This window comes from Malus sylvestris, chromosome 10 (genome assembly GCF_916048215.2).
Source record: "Malus sylvestris chromosome 10, drMalSylv7.2, whole genome shotgun sequence".
Lineage (NCBI taxonomy): Eukaryota > Viridiplantae > Streptophyta > Magnoliopsida > Rosales > Rosaceae > Malus > Malus sylvestris.
The window spans coordinates 15,957,534-15,981,326 of record NC_062269.1 but is presented as its reverse complement, the minus strand read 5'-3'; the positions used below and the strand labels follow the sequence as shown (position 1 = coordinate 15,981,326).

Genomic DNA, 23,793 nt, shown 5'->3' with positions numbered 1-23,793 from the left:
TTTTTCCGTCCAATTCAATAACTTAAGGAAAACTTGAAGATTAAAAAAATGCTGTTCACGGTTAATCTGGAGTATTGAGATTCACAATTTATTAAATGAACAACTGGAAATCATTTTGTATGCAAGTATAACATGTGTGGAGAAGAACCCTCTAGCTAATCCGTCATTTATCATTTTACCTTAATTTTATGTTTTTGTCAATTCTGTAATTTAATTAAGTTTAATTTACTTTTCATCAAAACCAAACACCCATCCATTATTAAATTATATTATTTATTTAGTTTTCTTTATTGTTAGTCTTTTAATTTAATTTCCGTCCATTTCAGTTCCTAGTGTTTAATTTAATTGTTTTCATTATTTTGAGTCATTTTAAGTGTGTTTCGAGTTATTAGAGTTTTTAGCCTAATTTTGTGTCCTTGAGTCTTGTTTAATATTTTTAAGTTAATTTAGAATAGATTAGCAATCCCTCCTAATCCCCGGCCTAGAACGATACCCTACTTACATCTATACTACAATTGTCAAAAAGAGGGTTTAATTTGTGTGTCAAGAAATTCTCGCATCAAATTTTGGCGCCGTTGCCGGGGATTAGTAACTTTGCTAATCCTTTTATTTTTGTTTTTGTTTATGTTTATATTGGTGTTTGTGTATTTTACTTTTGATATTTGATTTATTTTTCTTTCTTTGATTTTAGGCACAAATGGAGCTGAGGGAAATTTAAAGGAAAGATGCGTCCGGCTAAAGACGTTAAATCAAGCGCTTCTTGGGAGGCAACCCAAGCATTCAACGAAGGGAGACTTTGGAATCGCTAACCCAATCAGATTTGCATTTTTACACCCTTATCTTTACTGCTTTCATTTTGTTTTGTTTAGTTAGTTGTGTTATTTGTTTGATTTCTGTGAGTTTGTGTTATTTAGTTTAAGTATGGGGGAAGGTTAACCAAAGTCTTTCTACTTTAATTTACATAAAAAAAAAAAAAAAATTAAATTAAAAAAAAAAAAAAAAAAAAAAAAATTAAAAATTTAAAATAAATTAAAAAAAAAAAAAAAAAAAAAAAAAAATTTAAAATTAAAATTTTACAATGATGTAAACTAATAGTATTCATTGGTCGGGTGGTGCTTCAGTAGTAGGCGGGGCTTCAGCAGTCGGCGGGGCCACAGAAGGAAGAGGCAGCAGAGGTTGATCAGTTGGAGCTTCACTACGCGGTGCCGCCCCAGAAGACGAAGGCAGATGCGGTTGGAACAAACCCACAAACCTCCGATGATCAAGTAAAATTTGACCATCGGTGTCCTGCATCTGGTCAATCTTCCTCTTCATGCTGGTGGCATAGCTGTGTGCGAGCTTGTGCAATTCCTTATTCTCATGCTTGAGCCCTTTAATCTCTTGCTTGAGACTCTGTATTTCAGCCACCAAGGATTCAACGTGACGGGTTCGGGCATATAGGCGTTGGGCCATGTTGGATACGGAACCCGCACACTGCACACTGAGAGCCAGAGACTCCTTGACCGCCAATTCATCAGACCGCCTTGCGAGCAGTCTGTTATCTCTGGGAGTGACAAGGTTTCGGGCCACCACCGCAGCGGTCATGTCATTTTTCATCATCGAATCCCCCACGGTAAGGGGACCGGTAGGGGATATGAAGGATGGCCGCCATATGTTGTCTGGTGAAGGCGGAGCTGCCTCTTCACCAATGTTCAAGTCAAAACGACGATCAGAAGGGCCAGACATTTTTCAGAGGTGGTAAAGAATGAAGAGAGTTGGACTGATCAAGATTAAACAAGTGCAAGAAGGGAGTGTTTACAGGAGGGAGCTCAAGTGTGTTGTGGAACAAGCTTAACGTCTCTATAAAAAGGAAGAAATCAAAGAGGCGCTCCTCAGAGAAGCGTCCTCTCGCAAATCGAAGAGTCGGGGCTCCGTTCTCAAACGTCTGATTCTTTTCTCAAAAGAGGAGTTTCATTTCTCAAAAGCCGGATTCTTTTCTCAAAAGAGGCGTTTCATTTCTTAAAGGCTGGGCTTGCTCAGAAACCACGAGCCGAACCCCGGATTTCAAAAGATCAATTTGTCCAGACGTGTCGTCACTTGTCACACGCAAATTGCTTTGCGGAAATCTCGGGCAATTTGTCGAAGCACCAATTCAGAAATCGAAGAGGGAAATTCAACAGTCAAAGACACGCTAGCTTTCTCAAAAGCTGGGCTTCAACCCACGGGAAAATCTTCTTTTCCAGATTTATCCGCACGTGTCACATGCTACCTCTACAATCGACGATGCTCAGAGCTCGAAGCGCCGATTACAGATATCAATGAGGAATCAGCTTTGCGGAAATTACGGGCAGCTTTGTCAGAAAGCGCGTAATTTGTATTCTTCACCCATCCACCGGCTGCCGACACTAAGTGAGAGAACATTTCCGGTTGTGAAGACAAGTCCTATAAGTTTCTACCTTCGCCTTCCACAGCAAAAGCACACTCTCTCAGCACACCCTCTCAACACACCCTCTCAACACCTCTTCATCTCCGAAAATGCATTCCCAAAGAATCCTCTCGAGTCACTCTGTGTTCCTCATTCCTTGGGATACTCCTGCGAACAACCCATTCAAAGCAAAAGTATTTCATATCATAAAGGTTGAAAGCAAGAGTATCTCATATCATGCTTTCTCCATGTCCTTCTCCTTGTCTTTGTTTTCCGACAAGGAGAAAGAGAGCAATCAGCCAGCATTTGGTATCAATCTTCCAATCTGGAGCCAACTGCCTGGAACCCTTTCCTGATTGCTTACCTAGCCTTGCTCTCGAGTACTCATCTTCATCATTTTATGCTTTCTCTTCGTCTACCACATCTGCCTGGGGGACAGTAAGGGAAGTGAAAATGATACCTCGAAGCATGTAGAGACAATTCAGCTAGGGACAAGGAGAAAGAAAGCAAGAGGTGGGCACTTGGAAAGATTGAAGAAAGAAATAAGGACCAACACCTTTCCCTCGTGCCTGCCCGTTGTGCAGAAGAAACAAGCAGAGAAGAATGCAGCTTGCACAATCATCCCAGCGGAAGGAGTCCGAACTGAGGAACTAGAGAAGCTGCCACATCTGCTTGGAGAACAAATAAGGAACTGCAACATTCCCAAAGAGCAAAGCTCCGCCGTACAATATCATCAAATAGTAAAAAGCTAAGTGTCACCCTGTTCAAGAGGAAAGCTGTGGAAAGTCAACAAGCACGACCAATGATTACTTATTAGTTTTATTCATTATCTTTTATCGTAATTTTCAATTTTTCGTTTGCAATTTTTTTTAATTAATTTTCTTGCGTACTTAACTGAATTTTTCCTTTTCTTTGCAGGAACTTTTGGTTATTTCCACCCTTGAAGTTGATTGCAGAATTTTAGCTTGGGGGTCATCGCTTGATTTTACTGCAAATTAGGGAAGTTTTCAGTCCAATTGTTTTATTTTGTTTCTTATTATTTATTTATTTTATTTTTATTTGCATTATAGTGTTTTCTGACATTGGGGACAATGTCAAGTTTAAGTGTGGGGGTAGAAATCTCCAGAATTTCATTTGTCTCTGTGTTGTTTTTTTTTTATTTTATTTTTTTTTTTTTTTATTTTTTGTGTTCTTAATTAGTTTTGTTTTCTTTTAAAAATAAAAAAATAAAAAAAAAAACTGTGTTGTTGTTTTTTGTGTTCTTAATTAGTTTTATTTTCTTTTAAAAAAAAATTTAAATTAAAAAAATTTCGGAAAATTTAAAAATCCAAAAATATTGTCTTGTTTCCCTTATTGTTTTGAATTAGATTTTTGTTAGTTTCCCGACCCAATGATATAATTAGATCAAATTTAAATCACGATTATCAAGAACTTAGTTAACATGTGTTTTATGAAATTCCTAATTCTCTTGTTAGTTTTGTACATGTTTGACCATCTTTGAAAAACCAAATGCACATAGCCTTGTTAATGTGAAACTAAAGTATGACTTAAAGCTTCATATGTGAATTTAGTGACCATATACATCCTATGTGAGTTTTTGAGCCGATTGAAAGTGTGTGCATTTTTCATACACTCCTATTCTTTCATGTGTGATGAACTTATGTGAGATACATCTCTAGAACTTGCGTAACGATCTTTCGAAATGTTTGTCATTGATTGCATGAACTTGGAAATGATAGAGGCATTAGGTTTACCACTATGGCCCAAATAACCATGTTTCCCAAAGAAAAATGATATCATTAGTTTGCCAATTTGAGCCGTGTTTGTTGAGCCTTTTATTTCTTATCACCAGATATGTCTACCCTTATACCTGAAACATTTTTCCTTACCCTTTCCAAGCGAGCAATGCGAGATTGTCTTATGAGAAACGTTTGTGAAATACTGTGAAGATGTTTGGCAAAAGAATAAGTGTGGGGGTATTTCATGTTTGTGAAATAAAAAAAAAAAAAAAAAAAAAAAAAAGAAAAAAAAAAAAGAAAAAGAAAAGATAAAGATTGTATAAAAAGAAAATAAAAAGTTTTTAAAGTTTCAGTTAAGGGTGTGGTTGGAGGTGTTAGAAGAATTGCTGGAGAGCTTGAGTTCTTATAAATTTAAAGAAAAGAATTGCTTGCAATGGCTTGGAACTTGTGTTGTCCTATTCTTTCGTTTCAATAACCTTATCCTTAAACCTCATTACATCCAATAAAAGTCCTCTTGATTTAAGTTTTGCAATTATGATTGTGGAGATGAGATCTTTATGCAAGCTTATGGTAGAAATTTCACATTTGATTCTTTGAGCGAAACACATTAAAACTAAACACATGTGTGATTGAGTGAATATTCAGTGAGAAGGTCGCTAGTTTGCATATGATGATTTTAAAAATAAAAACTTGAAATTGCATTAGCATGGCTATCTCACACACTACACTTCAAGGATGATTCAAAGATTACTGCTAATATTTGAATAAGGAAGATGAACTTGAATTAGTTCCTTGATGCTAGCTATGGTTCTTGATGATTTGTTTTCTTGAAGAAATTCTATGAGGGTCAAATAGGGGGAAGCTAATGTTTTTCTTGTTACTTCTTGTTCTTGTTTTCTTTGTTTTGCTCGAGGACTAGCAAAAGTTAAGTGTGGGGGTATTTGATCGGATCATATTTATATATATTTTTACTTCGAATTCACTCGTCTTTTCTTGGTTAGTTCCTTATATTTTTGAGCTATTTACGTTATTTTTGTGTTTATAGGATCTGTTATGCAAATTTACCCTTTATTGTCACATGATAATACTAATTTACATTTTATAAACAAGGTTTGTCCCTCTCTATGTCTATATATTAAAAGGAAGGCAGAAAAGAAGAATCCAAAGAAAATAAGGGGGAGAGACGGAAAGAAGAGAACACGTGGGGACTAGGGGAAAAGATGCTGCTTTGCAGCTGGAGGAAAGCAGCAAGGAGCGGACGTGACTGGGGGGAGTCAAAAACGAAAAAGAATAAAAAAACAGCTGCCTTTGGCAGCTGGCGTGACTGACAGAAGAGAGAAATAAATAAAAAAAAAGGGAAAACAGGTGGGCTTGGCAGAGAGAGATAGATAAGAAGAAAGATATAAAAATAAGAAGAGGCTGGCGTGATTAAGGGGGTCTTGGAGCGGGGTGGACAGAGGAGCTGCCCTTTGGGCAGCTCGCAGAGACGCAGGCCAGGAAGTCAGTAACGTGCAGGAATAAGCTGCCCTTTGGCAGCAAGGTCAGAGAGCAAGTACCGAAGGACGTTGCTTGGGTGCAGCTTGAGCACGGGATTGGGCGAGGGAGTCAGCAGGGGCCAGGTGGCAGCATAGAGGGAGCACGAGGAGAAACAGGACTGACGCAAGGAGACACGGAGACAGGCGCTGCCAATTGGGCAGCTCGTGGTGATCAGCTCGTGGGAAAGTCAGACAGGCGGAAAGGCAACGTGAGGGCAGCTGGCAGTTGACGCGCGGAAAGGAAAGTCAGCACGCTGCCTTGGCAGCGTGAAAAACCAGGAAGGCAGGCCAGCGAGGCGCAGTTCACACGGGCGCGAAAGCAGCAGATCACCTTCTTTCGGTTTAATCTTTCCAAACTCCTATTTTATTTCTGTTTTTAATAATGTGTAATTAAATTTATGTTAGCTAGAGGTTAATTCGAAACCATGAATATATTTGTAATATGAATTGATTACCTTCAGTTGTGATTTCATAAGTTGTGATTTCAATTTACTTATCCGTTCGTATAAAAACTGATTTGTGTATGTTGGTTAAGAGTGCACGCTTAATTTACATGCATGAATTTGATGCTAGAATATAAGTGAATTTCACCTAATCGTTATGAACTTATTTTCACAAGTAGTAAAGGTTGCTAGTCACAATCACGTTAAGTAAATTCTTGGCAAGAGTATCATGCTTTTCATAGTTACGAATGCCTCGTCAATGCTTATAGTTTTCACAAAGTTTAATGATCTTTGATTGTATCGCTATTGTGCTTTTCACGTAGGGGACTTTTGAAGAATGTTTTGAATTGTTGTATGCGTTTTTCCGTCCAATTCAATAACTTAAGGAAAACTTGAAGATTAAAAAAGTGCTGTTCACGGTTAATCTGGAGTATTGAGATTCACAATTTATTAAATGAACAACTGGAAATCATTTTGTATGCAAGTATAACATGTGTGGAGAAGAACCCTCTAGCTAATCCGTCATTTATCATTTTACCTTAATTTTATGTTTTTGTCAATTCTGTAATTTAATTAAGTTTAATTTACTTTTCATCAAAACCAAACACCCATCCATTATTAAATTATATTATTTATTTAGTTTTCTTTATTGTTAGTCTTTTAATTTAATTTCCGTCCATTTCAGTTCCTAGTGTTTAATTTAATTGTTTTCATTATTTTGAGTCATTTTAAGTGTGTTTCGAGTTATTAGAGTTTTTAGCCTAATTTTGTGTCCTTGAGTCTTGTTTAATATTTTTAAGTTAATTTAGAATAGATTAGCAATCCCTCCTAATCCCCGGCCTAGAACGATACCCTACTTACATCTATACTACAATTGTCAAAAAGAGGGTTTAATTTGTGTGTCAAGAAATTCTCGCATCAGCAGAGAGTGCAGAAACTGAAGCATCAGAGCACAGTGAGCAGAAGGCTTCAATCTATTCTTTCGGTTTAATCTTTCCAAACTCCTCTTTTATTTTTGTTTTAATAATGTGTAAATAAACTGATTTTGGCTAGAGGTTAATTCAAAGCCATGATTATATCTGTAATATGAATTGATTACCTTCGGTTGTGATTTCATAAGTTGTGATTTCAATTTACTTATCCGTTCGTATAAAAACTGATTTGTGTATGTTGGTTGAGAGTGCACGCTTAATTTACATGCATGAATTTGATGCTAGAATATAAGTGAATTTCACCTAATCGTTATGAACTTATTTTCACAAGTAGTAAAGGTTGCTAGTCACAATCACGTTAAGTAAATTCTTGGCAAGAGTATCATGCTTTTCATAGTTACGAATGCCTCGTCAATGCTTATAGTTTTCACAAAGTTTAATGATCTTTGATTGTATCTCTATTGTGCTTTTCACGTAGGGGACTTTTGAAGAATGTTTTGAATTGTTGTATGCGTTTTTCCGTCCAATTCAATAACTTAAGGAAAACTTGAAGATTAAAAAAGTGCTGTTCACGGTTAATCTGGAGTATTGAGATTCACAATTTATTGAAAGAACAACTGAAAATCAATTTAGGTTGCATATGTGTCATGTGTAGAGAAGAACCCTCTAGCTAGTCTGTCATTTATCCTTTCACCTTAATTTCATGTTTTTGTCAATTCTGTAATTTATTTAAGTTTAATTTACTTCTAGTCAAAACCAAACACCCTTCCATTATTAAATTATATTATTTAGTTAGTTTTCATTGTTGTTAGTCTTTTAATTCAATTTCCGTCCATTTCAGTTCCTAGTGTCTATTTTGATTATTTTCATTATTTTGAGTTATCCTAAGTGTGTTTCGAGTTATTAGAGTTTTTAGCCTAGTTTTGTGTCCTTGAGTCTTATTTAATATTTTTAAATTAATTTAGAATAGATTAGCAATCCCTCCTAATCCCCGGCCTAGAACGATACCCTACTTACATCCATACTACAATTGTCAAAAAGAGGGTTTAATTTGTGTGCTTATATATTTCGCATCAAATTTTGGCGCCGTTGCCGGGGATTAGCAAAGTTGCTAATCCCTTGTCTTGAGTCTTGTTTAAATTGTTTAGTTTTTTTTTATTTTTATTTTTATTTTTATTTTATTTTATTTTATTTTTTTTATTTTTTTTATTTTTTTTATTTTTTTTATAATTACCCTGTTTTGTTTACTTGTGATATTTGATTTAGTTTTATTTCTTTGATATCAGGTACTAAAAGAAGTAAGACATGGCAATTGCTAATCTTCAAGCTCAAATGGCAATTCTTACTTCTCAATTGTCACAGTACATCGAAAGGACCACAATACAAAGCACCCCTACATTCGATGTGTCCTATACGCAAGGATATCAAGCAGATCAACATCCACAAAGGAGTTGGGAGAGTTATCATGATCATAATCAATCAATGAACAACTTGTTTTCCAACACGTATAATTCAGATTGGAGGGATCATTCAAACACTATGTGGTGGGAACCTCAACCAGTTCAACACGAAGGATATTGGCAGCCATATAATGAGTTCTATTCAAGCCCTGCTCAGCCACCACAACCTCATACACAATATACCCAACCAAACTCAGGTTCGTCAATAGATTGTGCTCAAATTCTTGATGTACTAACTTCTTTGACGCAGGAATCACAAAATCAAGCCCAAGTGATGAGCGAATTGAAGAATCAAATGGGAGAGATCGCGGAATTCATGGGGCAAATGCAAGAACAAAGTGAAGTAACTGACTCAACTGTTGAAATTATTGAAGCTATCAACTTGGAAAGTGGCATAGAGGTTGGAGATGAACACAAGATGTCCAAACCAAGCCAAAACATGGATGAACAGTTACTGCTCGAAGAAGAGGAGGATAACAAGGCCACGATAAAGGAAGAACCACCATTGCTGCAGCCTACCCTAGCCCCAACACCCTTGCCGCAGCCCCATATGCCCTCTATGCAGTCCACTACAACCAAGGTAAGCCCAAATTCAATTCGTCCTGACCCCGTTCCACTAAATGTCTTTATTCCTTGCAGGATCATGCAATCCAAGGAAGAAGAGGGTGAGAAAGGCATCTTTGAAACATTTCCAAAGAATCAAGAGAAAGAAGTGGATGGGGAATGTCTAGAATGCATCAAAGAGGATGTGCTTGAGACAACCATTCCTAAAGAAGTTGAATTTTATGACATGGGACAAGTCCCAACCATCACATTCAATCTGGCCAAGTCCAATATCCCTGAAACTTTCAAAAATGTGGTGTTTGTCATTGAGTTCTTGTCGGACAAAGCAAGTAAGCCATCTTCTCCAATTTCGATTTTAGTATATACTAACTTGTTGATTTTGATGATTCAGGCACCTACACTAGAATTTAAACCATTGCCGGATCACGTCAAGTATCACCGTCCATTCAATGATCAATTCCATGCTATGGGCCCTATCCAAGTTTAGAAGGAAGTATCGTCCGGCTGCAAGACGTTAAAGAAAGCGCTTCTTGGGAGGCAACCCATGTATTCAAAAAAAAGGAAGATCTATGAATCGCTCTACAATCAGTTTTGCGTTTCTAAAAATCTTCACTTTTCTGCATTTTTATTTTGCCATGATTGTCATTTTTTTTTTTTTTTTTTATTTAATTATTTTTGGGTGTGGGTTTATTTTTGAAACATTGATAGATAAGCAAGATATTCTTACATTCTTTTTCATGAAAAAAAAAAAAAAAAAAAAAAAAAAAACTTAAACTTAAAAATATTTTACAATGATGTGTGAACTAATAGCATTCATTGGTCAGGTGGTGCTTCAGTAGTCGGCGGAGCTTCAGCAGTCGGCGGGGCCACGGAAGGAGGAGGTATCTGAGGTTGATCAGTTGGAGCTTCACTACGCGGTGCCGCCCCAGAAGACGAAGGCAGATGCGGTTGGAACAAACCCACAAACCTTCGGTGATCAAGTAAAATCTGACCATCATTTTCCTGCAGCTGGTCAATTTTCCTCTTCATGTTTGTGGCATAACTGTGTGCAAGCTTATGCAATTGTTTATTTTCATGCTTGAGTCCTTTAATCTCCTCTTTGAGACTCTGTATTTCAGCCACCAACGATTCAACGTGACGGGTTCGGGCAAATAGGCGTTGGGCCATGTTGGACACGGAACCAGCACACTGCACGCTAAGAGCCAGAGACTCCTTAACCGCCAATTCATCAGACCGTCTAGCGAGCAGTCTGTTATCTCTTGGGGTGACAAGGTTCCGGGCCACCACCGCAGCGGTCATGTCATTTTTCATCACCGAATCTCCAACGGTAAGAGGACCGGTAGGGGATATGAAAGATGGGCGCCATATGTTGTCTGGTGAAGGCGGAGCTGCCTCTTCACCAATGTTCAAGTCAAAACGACGATCGGAAGGGCCAGACATTTTCTGAAGGTGGTGAAGAAAGAAGAGAGTCGGACTGATTAAGATTTTGGAAGTTTACAGGAGGGAGTGTTTACAGGAGGGAGCTCAAGTGTGTTGTGGAACAAAATTAACGCCTCTATAAAAAGAAGAAATCAAAGAGGCGCTCCTCAGAGAAGCGTCCTCTCGCAAATCGAAGAGTCGGGGCTCCTTTCTCAAAAGCCGGATTCTTTTCTCAAAAGTGGCGTTTCATTTCTTAAAGGCTGGGCTTGCTCAGAAACCACGAGCCGAACCCCGGATTTCAAAAGATCAATTTGTCCAGACGTGTCGTCACTTGTCACACGCAAATTGCTTTGCGAAATTCTCGGGCAGTTTGTCGAAGCACCAATTCAGAAATCGAAGAGGGAAATTCAACAGTCAAAGACACGCTAGCTTTCTCAAAAGCTGGGCTTCAACCCACGGGCAATTCTTTTCTAGATTTATCCGCACGTGTCACATGCTACCTCTACAATCGACGATGCTCAGAGCTCGAAGCGCCGATTCCAGATATCAATGAGGAATCTGCTTTGCGGAAATTACGGGCAGCTTTGTCAGAAAGCGCGTAATTTGTACTATTCATCCATCCACCGGCTACCGACAATGAGTGAGGGAATAGTTCCGGTTGTGAAGAAAAGTCCTATAAGTATTTACCTTCGCCTTTCCACAGCAAAGGCACACCCTCTCAACACTTCTTCATCTCCGAGAATGTATTCCCAAAGAAACCTTTCGAGTCACTCTGTATTTTTCATCCCCTGGGATACCCCTGCAAACAACCCATCCAAAGCAAAAGTATTTCATATCATGAAGGTTGAAAGCAAGAGTATCTCATATCATGCTTTCTCCCTGTCCTTTCTCTAGCCAGCCCTTGCTCTCGAGTACTCATCATCTTATGCTTTCGCTTTGTTTCTCACTTATAAGGGAAGTGAAGATGATACCTCGAAGCATGTGGAGACAACGTGCTGATTCATCCTCAACTAAGGACAAGGAGAAAGAGAGCAAGAGGTGGGCACTTGGAAAGATTGAAGAAAGAAACAGACCAACACCTTTCCCTCGTGCCTGCCCGTCGTGCAGAAGAAACAAGCAGAGAAGAATGCAGCTTGCACAATCATCCCAGCGGAAGGAGTCCGAGCTGAGGAACTAGAGAAGCTGCCACATCTGCTTGGAGAACTAATAAGGAACTGCAACATCACCAAAGAGCAAAGCTTCGCCGTACAATAGCATAAAATCATCACTTGCAAGTAAAAAGCTAAGTGTCACCCTGTTCAAGAGGAACGCTGTGGAAAATCAACAAGCATGACCAATGATCACTTATTAGTTTCTATTCATTGTCTTTTATTGTGATTTTCAATTTTTCGTTTGCAATTTTTTTTACATTTTCTTGCGTTACTTAACTGAATTATTTCTTTTCTTTGCAGGAACTTTTGGTTATTTCCACCCTTGAAGTTGATTGCAGAATTTTAGCGTGGGGGGTAATCACTTGATTTTACTGCAACTTAGGGAAGTTTTCAGTCTAATTGCTTTATTTTGTTTCTTATTATTTATTTATTTTATTTTATTTTTATTTTGCGTTATAGTGTTTTTTGACATTGGGGACAATGTCAAGTTTAAGTGTGGGGGTAGAAATCTCTAGAATTTCTTTTGTTTCTGTGTTGTTGCTTTTTGTTTTCTTTAAAAATAAAAAAATAAAAAAAAAATCGGAAAATTTAAAAATCCAAAAATATTGTCTTGTTTCCCTTATTGTTTTGAATTAGATTTTTGTTAGTTTCCCGACTCAATGATATAATTGGATCAAATTCGAACCATGATCATCAAGAACTTAGTTAACATGTGTTTTGTGAAATTCCTTATTCTCTTGTTAGTTTTGTACATGTTTGACCATCTTTGAAAAACCAAATGCACATAGCCTTGTTAATGTGAAACTAAAGTATGACTTAAAGCTTCATATGTGAATTTAGTGACCATATACATCCTATGTGAGTTTTTGAGCCTATTGAAAGTGTGTGCATTTTTCATACACTCCTATTTTTTTTATGTGTGATGAACTTATGTGATATACATCTCTAGAACTTGCGTAACGATCTTTCGAAATGTTTGTCATTGATTGCATGAATTTGGAAATGATAGAGGCATTAGGTTTACCACTATGGCCCAAATAACCATGTTTCCCAAAGAAAAATGATATCATTAGATTGCCAATTTGAGTCGTGTATGTTGAGCCTTTTATTTCTTATCACCAGATATGTCTACCCTTATACCTGAAACATTTTTCCTTACCCTTTCCAAGCGAGCAATGCGAAATTGTCTTATGAGAAACGTTTGTGAAGTACTGTGAAGATGTTTGGCAAAAGAATAAGTGTGGGGGTATTTCATGTTTGTGATTAAAAAAAAAAAAAAAAAAGAAAAAGAAAAAAGAAAGATTGTATAAAAAGAAAATAAAAAGTTTTTAAAGTTCAGTTTAAGAGTATGGTTGGAGGTGCTAGAAGAATTGCTGGAGAGCTTGAGTTCTTATAAATCTAAAGAAAAGAATTGCTTGAAATGTAGCTTGGAACTTGTGTTTTCCTATTCTTTCGTTTCAATAACCCTATCCCTAAGCCTCATTACATCCAATAAAAGTCCTCTTGATTTAAGTTTTGCAATTATGACTGTGGAGAAGTGATCTTTATGCAAGCTTATGGTAGAAATTTCACATTTGTTTCTTTGAGCGAAACACACTAAAACTAAACACATATGTGATTTAGTGTATATCCCGTGAGAAGGTCACTAGTTTGCATATGATGATTTTAAAAATAAAAACTTGAAATTGCATTAGCATGGCTATCTCACACACTACACTTCAAGGATGATTCAAAGATTACTGCTAATATTTGAATAAGGAAGATGAACTTGGATTAACTTGTTTGGTGCTAGCTATGGTTCTTGATGATTTGCTTTCTTAAATGAAATTCTATGAGGGTCACATAGGGGGAAGCTAATGTTTTTCTTGTTCTTGTTTTCTTTGTTTTGCTCGAGGACTAGCAAAAGCTAAGTATGGGGGTATTTGATCGGATCATATTTATATATATTTTTACTTCGAATTCACTCGTCTTTTCTTAGTTAGTTCCTTATATTTTTGAGCTATTTACGTTATTTTTATGTTTATAGGATCTGTTATGCAAAGAAAATAAAAATAGCACAAATGAGTTTTAAATAATAAACAGAAAGAATATTGGTTTTATTTTTGGATTGGGTTTTATTTTGGTTTATTTTGGTTTATTTTATATGCATTGAATTGATTGTTTCATAGAATATTGGTTTTGGATTTGTTACTTGAATTTGTTCTTAATTCCCAACTGCTACTAATTTAGAGTTTATGATACAAATTAGTTTTGTATTATTTTGTCAAGGAAGAATCCAAGGACAGCAAGCTGCCTTTGCAGCTGGAGGAAAGCAAGTCAGCGACAAACGGATCCAAGGAAATCAGAAGAATTAGGGGACAGCAACTGGCAAAGCAGAGGAAATGGAGGAGTCCACACTGGGGACGGAAAAAGAATCCAAAGAAGGGGAGAGAGACTGGCAGATTAGAAAAGAAGGCGAGGGGAATAAAAGCAGAAGGGAAGACAGGCAACAGGGGGGTCTTGGAGCGGGAGAAAGGAGCTGCCCTTTGGGCAGCTCGCAGAGACACGCGGAGAGACTGGGGGGGGGCTGCTTTGGCAGCAGTGCGCAGGAGGCGCAGGAGGCGCAGGAAAGGTGAGTACGGGATAGAGAGAAAGGCAGCCTTGCTGCCAGAAGCAGAAAAAGAAAATAAAAAATAAATAAAAAAAGAATAGAGGAGGACAGGGTGAGGACCGAGAGGCAGAGAGCTGCCTTTGGGGCAGCGTGGAAGAGAGATTAAGCAGTGCGAATAGGGAGTCCACACTCGGACTGTGAGGCGCTGAGGAAGGAGTCCAGGGGGAGAGCAGGAAATACGGGCAGATTGGCAGAGAGTGCAGAAACTGAAGCATCAGAGCACAGTGAGCAGAAGGCTTCAATCTATTCTTTCAGTTTAATCTTTCCAAACTCCTCTTTTATTTTTGTTTTAATAATGTGTAAATAAACTGATTTTGGCTAGAGGTTAATTCAAAGCCATGATTATATCTGTAATATGAATTGATTACCTTCGGTTGTGATTTCATAAGTTGTGATTTCAATTTACTTATCCGTTCGTATAAAAACTGATTTGTGTATGTTGGTTGAGAGTGCACGCTTAATTTACATGCATGAATTTGATGCTAGAATATAAGTGAATTTCACCTAATCGTTATGAACTTATTTTCACAAGTAGTAAAGGTTGCTAGTCACAATCACGTTAAGTAAATTCTTGGCAAGAGTATCATGCTTTTCATAGTTACGAATGCCTCGTCAATGCTTATAGTTTTCACAAAGTTTAATGATCTTTGATTGTATCTCTATTGTGCTTTTCACGTAGGGGACTTTTGAAGAATGTTTTGAATTGTTGTATGCGTTTTTCCGTCCAATTCAATAACTTAAGGAAAACTTGAAGATTAAAAAAGTGCTGTTCACGGTTAATCTGGAGTATTGAGATTCACAATTTATTGAAAGAACAACTGAAAATCAATTTAGGTTGCATATGTGTCATGTGTAGAGAAGAACCCTCTAGCTAGTCCGTCATTTATCCTTTCACCTTAATTTCATGTTTTTGTCAATTCTGTAATTTATTTAAGTTTAATTTACTTCTAGTCAAAACCAAACACCCTTCCATTATTAAATTATATTATTTAGTTAGTTTTCATTGTTGTTAGTCTTTTAATTCAATTTCCGTCCATTTCAGTTCCTAGTGTCTATTTTGATTATTTTCATTATTTTGAGTTATCCTAAGTGTGTTTCGAGTTTTGTGTCCTTGAGTCTTATTTAATATTTTTAAATTAATTTAGAATAGATTAGCAATCCCTCCTAATCCCCGGCCTAGAACGATACCCTACTTACATCCATACTACAATTGTCAAAAAGAGGGTTTAATTTGTGTGCTTATATATTTCGCATCAGAGTGTTGAAGTGTTAGACCACTTCAAGAGACAGAAACTAGGCAAGGACTTCACCTTTGTGTCCCTATCCAAATGGTTCACTAATTTTATTGTAAACTATATAGTGAACAATAACCACACACTCTCCAAATCGTTTGATGTGTATAACACAATTGAAATAAGTTTCAAGTGAGATAGTGGGAGTTTAGGGACCATGACCATTGTAGTCAAAGGAGAAGTCAAATGAAGAAGATAAAATTAACTCCAAGGGAACAAACTTTCTTTATGAAAGGATGGACATTGGAAGGGGTATTTGCAAGAAATGTCTTGCAAGTGTCAAGAACACACCTTTCGAAGGTGTTGTAAATTGTTCTTGAATAGTTCAAAATAGTTGGTTCTTCTACTTGAATGCTTGATTCCGTATTAGTAACTATGTTTTACAATCGTTGTAAAAGTGTGACTAATAAGAAGTAGAAGAAATATGAGAGAAGAAAAGGTGCTTCACATTCAGAACGTGAATAAAATATAGATCTCTGCGAAAGCAGATTGTACTTACTTCCTCATATGAACTACCAAAGAAATTGGAAAAACCAAAGATTGTCTTTACATTCCAATTTTAAGGAACTTAATTCCGTCACTATAGTAGAGATGGATGAATGTTTTGTTTGACAAAACATTGTTCTTTATTAATTAGTGATTGGATTATTGTAATCTAATTGATTGTCTCTATAGTAGAGATGATATGGTAGTGTTAACTGTTTAGAACATAATGATGCTTAAAACCCAAAAGGTTGCAAGGTAGTGACTAATCCCAACTGAGTTGTGATACCTCTAAAACATAAATTATGAGTTGGTCATAGATGGATGCTTTGGATCGTTAGATCCGGATCCAATACCTTCTTGTTAAAATTGTATAGAGGCGAAATGTTCGAATCTTTATTCTTTTGGAAAGAATAAAGAATCACAAAGTTGTTGAGGTTAACTCACTTAGATGTTAGTGGCACTTGTCCACAACATAATACTACTCATGTTGTATGACATTCACCGAAGATCACCCTCGGTTGGACTATAGTTTATTTTAAATAAACACAAGTCCGAATACTTTGCAAAAAGGTTTCAAAGAATTCAAGAAATGTAAGTTGATGAGTAAGACATCTAAAGTATTTACATCCTTAGATTTGATCCAAGGAATGGTAACACTTTAGAATAGTTTTCTTGAAAGATATCAAGGAAAGAAGCATCATAAGATAATGAATTTCTCCATTAGGAGAAGAACGAACTCGAATAAGATTTAGTTCGTTGGATGTTATCTTTACCCATATATATGATATATATACTTCTAAAACAATATGATTGTCAATTAGAAGATCTTCCAAAAATTTTCATGACTCCATAGGATGTAGTTGGAAAGAAAGACAATTCTTAAGCATGTTAAGATTTGGGGTTGTGTGCTAATAAGCAATATTTGTTTGATAACAATCTTGTGGGATATCCTTAAATTAACTTTTGGATATCACTTCTATAAACCAACTAACAAATGTTGTTTTGTTAGGTAGTTCATTGTAATCCTACAATGTGATTTGCCTAAGAGCAAATGAACGAGAGATAGAACTCAAAGAATGGGTTCTTTGAGAGACAAGATAATAATCAACAAATATAACAACCTAGTTCCTATACCAAAAGCTCCAAGGTAGTCAAGAAGGATTTACAAACCGTCTCAGTTGAATGGTTTGAACTTTATGACTATGTCATAAAGTTGCACCTCTTAATTCGAAAGAAATAAGAATGAAAATCCTTATGACTACATTGAGTGTATATACGATATATACTCAAGGAAATGGTAAAGTACCATTTGACCCGAAATAATGAAACCTTCATAAGCTAATTGGTAGCTTAAGGTAACTACAATCAAAGGAATGGTTGACTTTGAAGAAACCATCTTTGACGTAGTCTTGGTTTCAATTAATTCGAAGATTGCTTGCAACAACTAAATGGTGATTCAATGTTTGGACATAATATGAGTTTCCGAAACCATTATTAAGATAGTCTTGATAATATATGTCTAAAACTATAAATCACAAGACATGTAAGTTGTAGAGATCCATCCATCATGAATCTTAGCAAGCTAGTGGGAGCTATAAGCATCTTATGAGAAAAGGATCAAATCGTTTGATTTCTCATAAAGATGTAAATGAATCTTTTGTTTACTAGGTTTACAAAAGATTAGTGGGAGTTAATCATGTTCCTAAAATTTAAATATATATGATATATTAATTTTGGAAATGAAAAGAATACTTCTTCGTTAAAGTTATGACTTTAAACATTCTATAACGATAGAATGTATATGGGAGTTAATCATGTTCCTAAAATTTGATATATATGATATATTAATTTTGGAAATGAAAAGAATTCTTCTTCGTTAAAGTTATGACTTTAAAACATTATATGAAGATAGAATGTATATGGGAGATATAGTCTATATACATGGGATGGAAATCTATAATGATATATTTCATGATATAATTGGATTATATCAATCCCTAATAATGGACAATAGATGCTAGGAAGTTTCTCATATGATGATAAACTTCAATTAGAAGGACAACTCTAGTGAGACTAAGAAGTTGCCCTTCTCAAAGAGAACGTACTCTTTGACTCCCAAAGAAATAATGCGTAAATAGAATCCTTTATGCATACGCATAAAGGTGATTTATGTATTTCATATTGTATGAAAAACATTGATATGAGTTGTACCTAGAACGGTACAAGACGATATCAGTGGAAGCCCAGGATCAGAACCATGGCAACTGTCAAGTAAGTCCTTAAGTATTTAAGAAATACTAAAGGATAGATCCCTCAAAGAATGAGGAAGAATTATAGTAACGTAAAGGAAGCGTAAATGTATTAGATTATGAATCTAATCCATCATTGGATGTTTCTTCATTATGAATGAAGAGATAATCAGATATCTCTTTATTATGTCTAAAGAGATATTTGGATGGAAACATTAAAAGTAATGACTTTAGTATGTTCCATTATGAATGCAAAATATATTACCATATAGAAGCTTACAACAATGTTGTTTGGATGGGAAAGTTCATTTATGAACTCTCTATTCGGTTCCAACCAGAAAGTGTATCTAGTGTATTGACACTATGACACTAATGGGGCGATAGCTCAAGCCAGGGAATCAAGGTCTCATCAAGATCCAAACTCATATGAGAGACTGAACCACATGATTGAGAATCATGTATAATGGTGACGTCGTTATTCTCAAGGTTGCTTCTATGGATAACATATAGATGTCCATTGTCTAGGCCTACTACTCAGCCATTTATGAAATGACTACAGAAGAGGTATCATCATTGATGACCAAGCTGATTGGCTCTAGTGCAAATAGGAGATTGTTGGAAATGTGCCCTAAAACCAATCATATGATGATACTTTACGGACATTTCACATGTTAAACTAATGTAGTTTAAATGTAAAGGGCAAAGATTATTGTTTGAGCCGTCTCATATAAATGTTATATGCTTAAATGATAAGTCCAAGGAATATGTGATTGGGAGAATGCAATCTAAAGAAGTTAGATTCATGAGACCATTCTTTCGTAGACACATCCTAAACGTTCCTGATCATAGGATTGCCAATTGGGCATTGACAGTCCATTAAGATCAGTACGTGCTGTGTCTTCTCTCAGGGAGAGTAACTAGTCTCGAGTCATTGGTGTGTGTGACATCAAGACAAGTACGTAGGTGCTCAATAGAGAATAAGTTCACTGAACACGATCAACGAAGAGTTCTCATATTCATGTCACATGAGAACTCATGGTTGGGATAATGCAAAGTAGTCATTTGACCTGAGGCATCACAGTTGTCTTGTGGTTAAGTCCTTGATCTTTGATTATGTCAAAGTCACCCCATCCGCGGGTGTCCACGGCATCGTTGGGGTTAAGCGACTTAGCCATGGAGACAATTGAATGCGCAACAAGAGATCTCTAACCTTCAAACCGTTTGGGGGAGAATACTCTATGATATGATTGAAAATCTCTGATCAGAGTATGAATGAGATTTATGAAGGCGTTCTAAATCACATTCAAGGTAATCATATAAGTAAACGAATCACATTGGATAGTAGACATGAATAAACTATCAAACCAAACAATGTGGTCAAGAGTATTATATTAGAGAAAGACCGTATTGCATTTGTAATCCTAAACTGAATAGGTTCTCCACCTCTTCTGATTAGCTTGGGTAACCATGATATGCTGCTAGGTGTCACTCATGGTTTGTGGAAGCCCTAAACGTGTATAATCACTAAAGGGAGAATTGAAAGTAAGTTTCAATTCACAATCGATTTGAAATGGTTTTAATCGCCCACTGTCTCGCTAAAAGGAACCTAATGGATCGTACACCGTGTAAGGTGGAGATTGAAGAAACAATGGAGATGAGTAAGAATAATTAAATGGTTTAATTATTTATGGCAAAGATTAATTAATATGTTAATTAATCAAACGAATAAGTTCGTAAAAGACCACGGGTTAGTTTTGGGCCTCAAGGCCCAATGGGCTTCGAACGTCAAGCCCATTGACTTAAGTTGTATGACAACTTAATTCACAAAGTCCCAAAAGCCCAATAAAACCCTTATGGCCGGCCATGTTAGAGAGAATGGCTTTTTGGTTCTTTAGGTCACTTATTTGAAGGGACTATATAAAGGACTTTATAGCCTAAATTCAAAAAGGGTTATTTTGGAAAAAATTGGAGAGAACATGTCTCTCCTTTTCTCTCTAGGAGGCTGGCCCCCTTGGAGGGATTAGCTGGCAATCCCACTCCTCCAAGGTCACTCATTTTCTTCTCCAATCTAACCTTGGTGTGGAGACTTAGAGGTTCTCTATTTTGAGAACTTGGAGAAACTTTTTCATCCATCCAAATCCATAGATTTAAGATGCAAGGAATGAAGGCCCTCTCTTTGGGTGATTAGCCTTTGCTTATGCAAAGAGGAATCTACAAAGGTATAAATTTCTCAACTCACTTTGTTTTGAGTTGAGTCTTGGTTCACCAATCTACTAGGCTTTGAATTTCATGGTTGATGTTTTGCTTTTGAGTGCATGCAAGCATGATTCCGCCTTTAATTGTTAATTGCATGATATATGATGTTGCTCAAATGAACATGTTTTCACAAAATCTTCCTTCAAAGGAATCCAAAAAGAAGAAGGATTGATCAAGACAAGTTTCCCTATTCCTAAAGTGCAAAGGTTTCAGCTACAAAGAGGAGTCCTAAACACTTTAGGACACCTTAGCCTTATCCTAGAGGAGTGCCACACCAATTTTAGCAAGGAGATCTATTTTCCTTGCCTTGCAAGGCTTTCTAGAAGCCTTATCCATTGTTTCCTTTTACTGCTGCAACTATTGGACCTTTTCCCCTTTTAATTCGGATTTCTAAGCCTTTTTCCTTGTGGATTTGGGTTATCCAAGTCCATATCTGATTACCCTAGGGTTTTAGGTGCCTATATATACTCGTATTCACCCCTTGGCCAAAGGACCACCTCTCATACACATCAATTCACGCCAGAAATCTGCCCTCTTCTTTGCCGTAGCCTTCCACCACCATACTCCATAATTTCTGCCAAAAATCACCCCTTGCCGCACCACCCATCCATCCTAAACACCACCATATATCCCCCATCCATTTCCACACTATTCATATGAAGGAAATTTTGTGAAAAACAGGTTCATTTAAGCAACATCTATAGCATGCAATTAACAATTAAAAGGCGGAATCATGCTTGTATGCACTTAAAAACAAAACATTACCCATGAAATTCAAAGCTTAGTAGATTGGTGAACCAAGACTCAATTCAAAACAAAGTGAGTTGAGAAATTTATACCTTTATAGATTCCTCTTTGCATATGCAAAGGCTAATCACCCAAGGAGAGGGCCTTCATTCCTTGCTTCTTAGATCCATGGATTTGGATGGAAGAATAGGATTCTCCAAGTTCCCATAGTTGAGAACCTCTAAGTCTCCACACCAAGGTGAGATGTGAAAAAGAGATGTGTGACCTTGGAGGAGAAAGATTACTAGCTAATCCCTCCAAGGGGGCCGGCCTCTTTAGAGAGAAAGGAGAGCTTGTGTTCTCATCCTTTCCCCAAAAGAAAAACCCTAAAAGAATTTTGGCTATAAAGTCATATTTATACCTTTATTCATTGGAGTGGCAAACTTGTAATTAAAGCAAGTTCACTACCCTTCCTCTAAATGGCCGGCCATAGGGTTTCATTGGGCTTTTTAGGCCTTTGTGAATTATTTGTCATTAAGTTGTCATACAACTTAAGTCAATGGGTTTGACGTTCGAACCCCATTGGGCCTTGAGGCCCAAAACTAACCCGTGGTCTTTTAACGAACTTTATTTGTTTGATTAATTAACATATTAATTAATCCTTGCCATAAATAAATAATTAAACCATTTAATTATCCTTACTCATCTCCGTTGTTTCTTCAATCTCTACCTTACACGGTGTACGATCCATTAGGTTCCTTTTAGTGAGGCAGTGGGCGTTTAGAACTCTTTCAAATCGAATGTGAATTGAAACTTACTTTCAATTCTCCCTTTAGTGATTATACACGTGTAGGGCTTCCACAAACCATGAGTGACACCTAGCAGTATGTCATGGTTACCCAAGCTAATCAGAAGAGGTGGAGAACCTATTCAGTTTAGGATTACAATGCAATACGGTTTTTCTCTAATACAATACTCTTGACCACATTGTTTGGTTTGATAGTTTATTCATGTCTACTATCCAATGTGATTCATTTACTTATATGATTACCTTGAATGTGATTTGGAATGACTTCCTAAATCTCATTCATACTCTGGCCAGAGATTCTTAATCATATCATAGAGTATTCTCCCTCAAACAGTTCGAAGCTTAGAGATCCCTTGTTGCGCATTCACTCGCCTCCATGGCTAAGTGGCTTAACCCCAACTATGCCGTGGACACCCTCGAATGGAGTGATTTTGACATAATCAAAGATCAAGGACTTAACCACAAGACAACTATGATGCCTCAGGTCAAAGGACTACTTTGCGTTATCCCAACCATGAGTTCTCATGTGACATGTGTATGAGAACTCCTTGTTGATCGTGTTCAGTGGACTCATTCGTTATTGAGCACCTACATGCTTATCTTGGTGTCAATCACACCAATGACTCGAGACTAGTCACTCTCACTAAGAGAAGACATAGCATGTACTGATCTTAACGGACTGTCAATGCCCAATTGGCAATCCTATGATCAGGAATGTTTTAGGATATGTATACGAAAGAGAATGGTCTCATTAATCTAACTTGTTTAAATTACATTCTCCTAATTACATATTCCTTGGACTTATCGTTTAAGCATATAACATTTATATGAGACAACTTAAAACAATAATCTTTGCCCTTGATATTAAACTATATTAGTTTAACATGTGAAATGTCCGTAAAGTATCATCATATGATTGGTTTTAGGGCACATTTCCAACATCATAACCCCAAAAACCTGTCCATAATCTATATGCTGCAGCAAGGAGGAATGAGGAATCGTGGATGCACCTGCTGCCCAAGTTGGAGTGTCTAGGTGTTCTCTTTCCTTGGATTTCAATGTTTAAATTTATTCATCTTTGCGTTGTGCGTATGAGGAACTAAACCCCCCCTTGGCTAGGGGGGGATTCGAAACCATGTTTATGCTTGCTATATGATTTGATTACTTTCAATTGCGTTTCATAAGTTGTGAATTCAATTTACTTATCTATATGAATTAAAACTGATTTGTGTGTGTTGGTTGAGAGTGCACACTTAATTTTCATGCATAAGTTTGATGCTAGGATATAAGGGAGTTTCACCTAATCGTTATGAACTTATATTCAAAAGTAGTAAAGGTTGTTGATCACAATCGTGTTAAGTAAATTCTTGGCATAAGTTTCATGCAATTCATAGTAACAAGTGCCTCGCCAATGCTTATGATTTTCATAGAACTTAATAATCTTTGCTTGTATCTTTGTTATGCAATTCATGCAGGGAACTTGTGAGGAATGCTTTGGGTTGTCGTATGCAATTCATCCAATTCGATAACTTTAGGAAAATCTGAGGGTTAATTAGTGCAATTCACAGTTAATCTGGGGCGTTGGGAATTCATGGTTTATTGAGAAGCAATTGGAAATCGTTTTGTATGCAAGTGTGACATGTGTGGAGAAGAACCCCTTAGCTAGCTTTCCATCCATT

General features: G+C 36.7%; 2 long non-coding RNA genes across 2 annotated transcripts in view; both read right to left on the bottom strand.

Moving 5' to 3' along the window:
- The window catches only part of LOC126585532 (uncharacterized), an 83,283-nt gene extending 76,441 nt beyond the window's left edge, over window positions 1–6,842 (bottom strand). Inside the window, exon 1 of the long non-coding RNA XR_007610572.1 lies at window positions 6,134–6,842. This is a non-coding gene — a long non-coding RNA (uncharacterized LOC126585532). The remainder of the gene's footprint in view (window positions 1–6,133) is intronic.
- The window catches only part of LOC126585538 (uncharacterized), a 91,032-nt gene extending 78,159 nt beyond the window's left edge, over window positions 1–12,873 (bottom strand). Inside the window, exon 1 of the long non-coding RNA XR_007610581.1 lies at window positions 12,788–12,873. This is a non-coding gene — a long non-coding RNA (uncharacterized LOC126585538). The remainder of the gene's footprint in view (window positions 1–12,787) is intronic.
- Between the last annotated feature and the right edge of the window lie 10,920 nt (window positions 12,874–23,793).